At 37.4% G+C, this 10,271-nt stretch overlaps 1 long non-coding RNA gene across 1 annotated transcript; it reads right to left on the bottom strand.

The window, feature by feature from the left end:
• Positions 236-9,705, bottom strand: LOC110268676. Its single transcript, XR_002356988.1, has 2 exons — positions 8,423-9,705; positions 236-1,395 (listed from the first exon to the last, which is right to left on the bottom strand). It is a non-coding gene; the product is annotated as an uncharacterized LOC110268676 (long non-coding RNA).

Genomic DNA, 10,271 nt, shown 5'->3' with positions numbered 1-10,271 from the left:
TTCTTGTTGCCAGAGCTTCTGCCGCCAAACTTGAAGTTACTTTCAGTTTATTTGTGGCTCCTATGAGTAACTTTCCATGATGATCTCTGATAATTGCTGCGGTAGCTCCGCTTCTTTGATTTCCAGAAAAAGCTGCATCAACATTTACCTTTAAGCAACCATACGGAGGAGGTCTCCAGGTAATGTTGCAAACTCTGCTTTTTCTGGCTGTTTGTTTACTGTGATGGTTTTTCTTTGTATTTTCATAGAACTCTTTCTCTAAAATCTTAGCTTTAGCTATTGTAATTCTTGGATTTGGTTCAATATTTTGATGGACCTTTTCAGATTCCTAGTTTTTCAAATCTCCCAAATTAGGAAAGTTATCTTGCTAATGATCCTGTTCTGGTGCTCTGCTCTTGTATCTTTAATTCTCTTTATAATATTTAGCAGCTAATTTTTAAAAGTTGTAACTGTCTATTTAGTTGGACAGCATTGGATTTGTGAACCAAACCATGCTACTCTTGTCCATTGGCATAGAAGTAATGCATGTTCTGAAATCTCCATCTCTTGCATACAAATTGGGCAGTGAAAATTGTTAGCAACCCATTTTTTTTCTCAAATTATCATAAATTGAAATAATATTCTGCAATGCTTTTCAAAAGAATATTTTAATTTTCTGTGGGACTTGAAGCCCCTAAATTTCTTTCTATAGCTCCTTTCCGTTCTCACTTGTTGATGGTTGATCTGAATCCAATTCTTGACTATTCATTTTAGCCACATGATATCCGGACTTAACTGAGTACTTCCCATCTCTACAATATGGCTAAATTAAGGTGTCTTCTCTTCCTAATATGCTTACAGGAGTTTTTACTATTCTCTCAAAGCTCTCATGATCAAACATGACTTTTATTTTTCAAAAATTTCAGCCTTCCCCTCTTTCAGCAACTGTTTAACTTTGTTAATCTCTAGATTTTGCTGCCCGTGCAGGCTGGTATTACCTATAGTTCAATTATCTTCCGAAATTTTGACTCTTTTTTCATTTTCAATGCTCCACTTTCCTTTATTTAGAATTAAATTTCTTTCTTGTAATAGACTCTTCCATGCACAAGATGCTCCTTTTTTATCTTTGGCCTCCTAAAATTCACAATCTGAAAAGTATAAAGCCTTTAGGATTCTGACCCAAATAGTCTCAGGATTCTCCAATAATCTCTATGCTTGTTTAGCTAGGTGTGTTATATTCTGAATATGAAAATCTTTGAACCTGAGACCTCCATATTTTTTACTCCCACTCATGTTTTTCCAACTCTTCCAATGAATCCCTTTTAGTTTTTCACTTGAAGCCTACCAAAATCTTGCCACTTTACTACTTAGCCTATGAAAAAAATCTTTTGAAAACTTCACTATGTTCATAGCATACTAATGAGCGGATAATTTATATGCTTTTTGGCATTGTTTTTAGTATGTTTTTAGTATATTTTAATTAGTTTTTATTATGTTTTTATTAGTTTTTAAATAAAAATCACTTTTCTGGGCTTTACTATGAGTTTGTATATTTTTCTATGATTTCAGGTATTTTCTGGCTGAAATTGAGGGACCTGAGCAAAAATCTGATTCAGAGGCTGAAAAAGGACTGCAGATGCTGTTGGATTCTGACCTCCCTGCACTCAAAGTGGATTTTCTGGAGCTACAGAAGCTCAATTGGAGCGCTCTCAATTGCGTTGGAAAGTAGACATCCTGGGCTTTCCAGCAATGTATAATAGTCTATACTTTGCCCGAGATTTGATAGCCCAAACTGGCGTTTCAAGTCAGCTCAAGAATTCTGGCGTTTAACTCCAAAACTGGCACAAAAGATGGAGTTAAACGCCCAAACTGGCACAAAAGCTGGCGTTTAACTCCAATAAAAGTCTCTACATATGGAAGCTTCAATGCTCAGCCCAAGCACACACCAAGTGGGCCCGGAAGAAGATTTCTGCATTAATTACTGATTTCTGTAACCCTAGGCTACTAGCTCTCTATAAATAGGACCTTTTGCTATTGTATTTTACACACATCTTGGGACGTTTAGTCCTTAGACCTTTGAGGCTGGCCATTCGGCCATGCTTACACTATTTGTTCTTATGTATTTTCAACGGTGGAGTTTCTACACACCATAGATTAAGGTTTGGAGCTCTGCTGTTCTTCATGAATTAATACAAAGTACTATTATTTTTCTATTCAACTCAAGTCTACTTCTTCTCCAAGATATCACTTGTTCTTCAACTTGATGAATGTGATGATCCGTGACACTCATCATCATTCTCACCTATGAATGCGTGACTGACAACCACTTCCGTTCTAACTTCGATTGAGTGCATATCTCTTGGGTTTCTGATCTAAGATTGGAACCTTCGTGGTATAGGCTAGAATTAATGGTAGCCATTCCTGAGATCCAGAAAGTCTAAACCTTGTCTGTGGTATTCCGAGTAGGATCTGAGAAGGGATGACTGTGACGAGCTTCAAACTCGCGATTGTGGGGCGTGTGACAGACGCAAAAGGATCAATGGATCCTATTCCGACATGATCGAGAACCGACAGCTAATTAGCCGATGTTGTGACAGAGCATCAGGACCATTTTCACTGAGAGGACGGGATGTAGCCATTGACAACGGTGATGCCCAACATAAAGCTTGCCATGGAAAGGAGTATGAATGATTGGAAGAAGGCAATAGGAAAGCAGAGGTTCAAGGGGAACAAAGCATCTTCATACGCTTATCTGAAATCCACCAATGAATTACATAAGTATCTCTATCTTTATTTTATCTTTATTTTATCTTTATTTTCATCACCTTAAACTCCATAACCATTTGAATCTGCCTTACTGAGATTTACAAGATGACCATAGCTTGCTTCAAGCCGACAGTCTCTGTGGGATCGACCCTTACTCACGTAAGGTTTATTACTTGGACGACCCAGTGCACTTGCTGGTTAGTTGTGCGGAATTGTGACAAAGTGTGATTCACGTTTGAGAGCTCCAAGTCTTTGGTGCCATTGTTGATGATCACAATTTCGTGCACCAAGTTTTTGGCGCCGTTGCCGGGGAAGGAACGAATGAACGAACAATAATTTCGCATTTGTTTCCGGCAACAACACTAGAGTTTCAGATGATGCTTTTATCATCACAGGAGCTAATTGATTCCCATCAATTTGGCTGTTGTATGTAATGTCCTGCTAAAACTTGGCTAGCCATGTCTAATCTTTCTAGACTGAAGCTTTAGACTAACATTGCATGATTCCTGGAATTCTTATTCAAAAAATTTTGAATCTCTTTATTTTATTTTCCATATAATTTTCGAAAAAAAATACAAAAAATTTTTATAAAACTATAAAAACCAAAAATATTTTATGTTTCTCGTTTAAGTCTAGTATTAACTTTTAAGTTTGGTATCCTGCATGCATTGTTTATTTGATCTTAGTTGCAATTCTTATTGTTTCTCATCATTGAAAAATTCAAAAATATTTTTAAATTATGTCTTTTCAAGTCAATAATACAGAGAATTAAAGATTCAGAACATTCAGCAGAGGAATCAAACAGAAAAAGCTGGGAGTTCAAAACGCCCAGTGAAGAAGGAAAACTGGCGTTTAAACGCCAGCCAGGGTACCTGGCTGGGCGTTTAATGCCCAAAAAGGTAAAGATTTGGGCGTTAAACGCCAGAATGGGCACCATTCTGGGCGTTTAACGCCAGGATGACACTAGAGGGAAGATTTTGTTTTTAATTCACTTTTTTTTTCAAGTTTTCAAAATTTTTCAAAATCAAATCTTTTTCAAATCATATCTTTTCAATCATATCTCTTTCAAAATCAATTTATTTCCATTTTATATTCATTTTTACTATTTTCAAAAATCCTTGCTTCAATTAAAGATTTACTTCAAAAATTTTCAAGTTGTTACTTGCCTATTAAGAAAGGATCAAACTTTAAATTTTAAAATCATATCTTTTAATTTCTTGATAGTCAAGTAATCAACTTTAATTTTAAAAAACTTTCTTTTTCTAAATTGATTTTCAATCATATCTTTTCAAACACATCTTTTTCAAAATTAATTTTTTTTCAATCATATCTTTTTCTAATTTCAAAATCTTTTTCAAAAATCACTTTATTTCTTTCCAATTTGAGTTTTCGAAAATCATCAATCAAATTTTCAAAATTTCTTTTAATTATTTCAAAATATTTTTAATTTATTTTCAAAAATTCTTCCCCTCTTCTCACATCCTTCTATTTAAGGGACTAAGACTCCTCCTCAAGGTACAATTCGAACTCCCTCCTTCTTTATATGTTCGAATTCTCCTCCATCTATCTCCTCCTTCTATTCTTCTTTTCCTCTGACACCTCTAGGAATCTCTATACTGTGACATAGAGGATTCCCTACTTTCTTGTTCTCTTCTCTTTCATATGAGCAGGAACAAAGATAAAGGCATACTTGTTCAAGCTGATCCTGAACCTGAAAGGACCTTGAAGAGAAAGCTAAGAGAAACCAAAACACAACTCTCTCTAGAGGGCCTAACAGAGCTCTTCAAAGAAGAAGAAACCATGGCAGCTGAAAACAACAACAATGCCAACAATGCAAGGAAGGTGCTTGGTGGCAGTGATTCCCACTGAGGAAGACCTCAATGGACGCCCACTGACCTCCATGGAGTTCCCTAATGAGGAACCATAGGAATCTGAGGCTCACGCTGAGACCATAGAGATTTCATTAAATTTACTTTTGCCATTCATGAGCTCTGATGAGTATTCTTCCTCTGAAGAGGATGAAGATGTTACTGAAGAGCAAGTTGCTAAGTACCTTAGAGCAATCATGAAGCTAAATGCCAAGTTATTTGGTAATGAGACTTGGGAGGATGAACCTCCATTGCTCATCAAAGAACTGGATGACTTGACTAGGCAGAGATTACCTCAAAAGAGACAGAACCCTGGAAAGTTCTCAATCCCTTGTACCATAGGCACCATGACCTTTGAGAAGGCTCTGTGTGACCTAGGGTCAAGCATAAACCTTATGCCTCTCTCTGTAATGGAGAAGCTAGGGATCATTGAGGTACAAGCTGCTAAAATCTCACTAGAGATGGCAGACAATTCAAAGAAACAGGCTTATGGACTTGTAGAGGATGTCTTGGTAAAGGTTGAAGACCATTACATCCCTGCTGATTTCATAGTCCTAGAAACTGGGAAGTGTATGGATGAATCCATCATCCTTGACAGACCCTTCCTAGCCACAGCAAAGGCTGTGATTGATGTTGACAGAGGAGAATTGATCATTCAAGTGAATGGAGACTCCCTTGTGTTTAAAGCTCGAGGATATCCCTCTGTCACCATGGAGAGGAAGCATGAAGAGCTTCTCTCAATACAGAGTCAAACAGAGCCACCACAGTCAAACTCTAAGTTTGGTGTTGGGAGGCCACAACCAAACTCTAAGTTTGGTGTTGAACTCCCACATTCAAACTCTAAGTTTGGTGTTGGGAGGTTCCAACATTGCTCTGAAAATCTGTAAGGCTCCATGAGAGCCAATGTCAAGCTATTGACATTAAAGAAGTGCTTGTTGGGAGGCAACCCAATCTTTACTTATCTATGTTAAATTTCTATTTTCTATTGTTATTTTATGTTTTCTGTAGGTTGATGATCATGTGAAGTCACAAAAATAATTGAAAAAGCAAAAACAAAGTGAAAACAGAATGAAAAATAGAACACCCTGGAGGAGATAGTTACTGGCGTTTAAATGCCAGTAAAGGTAGCAGAATGGGCGTTAAACGCCCAGTCTGGCACCATTCTGGGCGTTTAACGCCAGAAAAGGGCACCAGACTGGCGTTTAATGCCAGGAATGGGCAAGAAGCTGGCGTTAAACGCCAGAAATGGGCAGCAGCCTGGCGTTTAACGCCAGGATTGGCAGAAAGGGGCATTTCGCACGCCACTTAATGCAGGGATGAGATATCCTTGACACCTCAGGATCTGTGGACCCCACAGGATCCCCACCTACCCCACCACTCTCTCTCTTCTTCACCCATTCACCAATCACCTCAATACCTCTTCCCCAAACACCTATCAAACCCCACCATTCTCTTCACCACTCACATCCATCTTTCATAAAACCCCACCTACCTCACCATTCAAATTCAAACCACTTTCCCTCCCAAACCCACCCTCTATAGCCGAACCATACACACCCCTCTCACCCCTATATAAACCCATCTTCACTCCTTCATTTTCATACAACCTAAACACCACTTCTCCCCCTTGGCCAAAACACAAAGCCCCCTGCATCTCCTCTATTTCTTCTTCTTCTACTCTCTTCTTTCTTCTTTTGCTCGAGGACGAGCAACCTTCTAAGTTTGGCGTGGTAAAAGCTAAAGCTTTTTGTTTTTCCATAACCATTTATGGCACCAAAGACCGGAGAAACCTCTAGAAAGAGGAAAGGGAAGGCAAAAGCTTCCACCTCCGAGTCATGGGAGATGAAGAGATTCCTCTCAAGGGTGCATCAAGACCACTTCTATGAAGTTGTGGCCAAGAATAAAGTGATCCCCGAGGTCCCTTTCAAACTCAAAAAGAATGAGTATCCGGAGATCCGACATGAGATCCGAAGAAGAGGTTGGGAAGTTCTCACCAACCCCATTCAACAAGTCAGAATCTTAATGGTTCAAGAGTTCTATGCCAATGCATGGATCACCAAGAACCATTATCAAAGTGTGAACCCGGACCCTAAGAATTGGCTTACAATGGTCCATGATTGGAGAGGAAGTGGAAGTTCATGAGGTTATATCCCAAGAACTCTACAAGGTGGTGGACAAGTCCTCTCCTTTGGCAAGGTTAGCCTTCCCTCATCTCATTTGTCACCTTTGCAATTTGGTTAGAATTGACATAGAGGGAGACATTCTCATTGATGAGGACAAACCCATCACTAAGAAAAGGATGGAGAAAACAAGAGAACCTCATCAAGAGCATGAGGAAATTTCTCATCATGAAATCCCTGAGATGCCTCAAGGGATGCATCTTCCTCCACAAAACTATTGGGAGCAAATCAACACCTCCCTAGGAGAATTAAGTTCCAACATGGGACAACTAAGGGTGGAGCACCAAGAGCATTCCATCCTCCTCCATGAAATTAGAGAAGATCAAAGAACCATGAGAGAGGAGAAACAAAGACAAGGAAGAGACATTGAGGAGCTCAAGCACTCCATAAGATCTTCAAGAGGAAGAACAAGCCGCCATCACTAAGGTGGACCCGTTCTTTAATTTCCTTGTTCTTTATTTTCTGTTTTTCGAAATTTGTGCTCTATGTTTATTTATGTTTGTGTCTTTATTACATGATCACTAGTGTCTATGCCTTAAAGCTATGAAAATGAATCCATCACCTTTCTTAAATGAAAAATGTTTTTAATTGAAAAAGAAAAAGAAGTGCATGAATTTCAAATTTTAAAACAGTTTAATTATTTTTATGTGGCGGCAATACTATTGTCTTTCTGAATGAATGCTTGAACAGTGCATATTTTTTAATTTGATTGTTTATGAATGTTAAAATTGTTGGCTCTTGAAAGAATGAAAGAAAAAGGAGAAATGTTATCTGATGATCTGAAAAATCATAAAAATTGATTCTTGAAGCAAGAAAAAGCAGTGAAAAGCTTGCAGAAAAAAAGAATATATGAGGAAAAAAAAAAGAGAAAAGAAAAAGAAAGAAAAAGAAAAGCAAGCAAAAAAAGCCAATACCCCTTTAAACCAAAAGGCAAGGGTGATAAAAAGGATCCAAGGCTTTGAGCATCAGTGGATAGGAGGGCCCACAGGAATAAAATCCTGGCCTAAGCGGCTAAACCAAACTGTCCCTAACCATGTGCTTGTGGCGTGAAGGTGTCAAGTGAAAACTTGAGACTGAGCGGTTAAAGTCGAGGTCCAAAGTAAAAAGAGTGTGCTTAAGAACCCTGGACACCTCTAATTGGGGACTCTAGCAAAGCTAAGTCACAATCTGAAAAGGTTCACCCAGTTATGTGTCTGTGGCATTTATGTATCCAGTGGTAATACTGGAAAACAAAGTGCTTAGGGCCACGGCCAAGACTCATAAAGTAGCTGTGTTCAAGAATCAACATACTTAACTAGGAAAATCAATAACACTATCTGGATTTTGAGTTCCTATAGATGCCAATCATTTTGAACTTCAAGGGATAAAGTGAGATGCCAAAACTGTTCAGAAGCAAAAAGCTAAAAGCCCCGCTCATCTAATTAATACTGATCTTCATAGATGTTTTTGGAATTTATTATAGCTTCAAGCCGACAGTCTCCGTGGGATCGACCCTTACTCACGTAAGGTTTATTACTTGGACGATCAGTGCACTTGCTGGTTAGTTGTGCGGAATTGTGATAAAGTGTGATTCACGTTTGAGAGCTCCAAGTCTTTGGCGCCATTGTTGATGATCACAATTTCGTGCACCACATACGTTGGTATGGCTTCAACTACTTTTTTAATGAGTACCTCTTTTCCTGTTTGATTGAGCAACTTCTCCTTCAATCCCTCAAATTTTTTCATAATTCTCTCTTCCATCCATGCAAGAGTAATATTTTTTTTTATCTTCTCCAATGTGTAGAAAGGCCAAGATATTTTCTCGAGTTGTCCCATGATGTCATATTTAAAATTTCTACAATATTAACTCTTTTTTTAATAGAGATCTGATTATCGAAGTTATGCCCGACTTTTCTAAATTGATCATTTGTCCTGAGGTTTCTATGTACATATTTAAAATAGATATAATACACCTTTTTTTCATTTGCTTCTGGAAAGATAATATAGTCATCAGCAAAAAGAATGTGAGATATGACCGGGGATGTTGGGGCAATTCTTAACCCTGAGATTCTCTTTTCTCTTAATGTCTTTTCCGTTAATATAGTAAAGACCTCAGCTTCTATCGTGAATAAGTATGGAGAGAAGAGATCCCCTGCCTGAGGCCTCTTTGTAGCTTAATTTTTCTGGATAAGTTGCCATTTATCTTAATTCTATAATTTGCACTCTTAACACATTCCATGATCAGCTTGACCCAGCTTTCTTAAAAATCAAATGCTCTAAGAGTAGCTTTCAAAAAATCCCACTCTAATCTATCGTAGGCTTTATTCATGTCAATCTTTATCACCAAGTTCTAAGAACCCCCCTTCCTTTCTTATTTAGTTCATGAAAGATTTCTTATACAATCACACTATTATCCTAAATTTGTCTACCTCCAACAAAAGCACTCTGAATTAGAGATATAATATTGTCAATCAATTTTTTAAATCTAAGTACCATAATCCTAGAAATGATCTTATACAAAAAAATTACATCAACTTATAGGTCTAAGGTGGTTAAGACTCTCAGGTTGCTTCACTTTCGGGATCATAACTAGAGTTGTCTTACTAATATCCTCTGGAATGGTTTCTTGCTGAAAAAAATTCTTCACAACTTCACATACCTCTTTATTAATAATATCCCAGAACTTTTGATAGGACAACCCATTAAAGCCATCCGACCCCGGTGCCTTCAAATTTTTCATGCTAAAGACGACATCTTTAATCTCTTTATCTGTTACTCTTTTATTCATCATGTCATTCATGTCTTGAGTAATTCTCTTCGGGATATACCTGATGCAATCCTCCATGTTTAATCTTTTCTTAGTCTTGAACAATTTTTCATAATGATTAACAGTGAGATTCATTATCTTTTTTTCACCACTAATCTATTTGTCCCTTGATAGTGGAAGCATGAAAAAAGGTAGTATTCATCTCTCTGAACCTCAACCACTTTACTCTGTCTCATTGTCCCCAAAACATCTCCTCTTGTCTCCAAAGTTGAGTTAGTCTCTCTGTAGTTAAGAATATTTTCTCTTGTTATTCTTCTGTAAATACCGAGTCCTGTAACTTAATCTTTACCTTTTCAATTTTCTTGTCTTCTCTTTTAAAAGTAGTCCAGCTCTAATTTTTTTAACTCCTTCTTACATCTCTTCATCCTTTTCTGAATCTTGGTCAAATTTTTTGGTTTAGTCTCATTCCCTCTATTCCAACTCTTTTCAATAATCTCCTTGCATTTTTCATGTTCACCACAATATGCTTCAAATTTAAAAAACTTACTTACTCTTATCTTTAGCTCAAGATTTAATACTAAAGAAGAATGATCTAAACTTACTGCTAGCCAGGCTGTAAAAGAAGCATTTTGAAACAATCTTTTTCATTCTAAATCTTTTAATGCCCTATTTGTAAGACCCAAAACCTTTGAAAAAAGGCTATCATTAACTAATTTCAAATTCAGTATTTCT

Source organism: Arachis ipaensis, chromosome B02 (genome assembly GCF_000816755.2).
Source record: "Arachis ipaensis cultivar K30076 chromosome B02, Araip1.1, whole genome shotgun sequence".
NCBI classification, from domain to species: Eukaryota; Viridiplantae; Streptophyta; class Magnoliopsida; order Fabales; family Fabaceae; genus Arachis; species Arachis ipaensis.
This window is presented reverse-complemented; position numbering and strand designations above follow the sequence as displayed.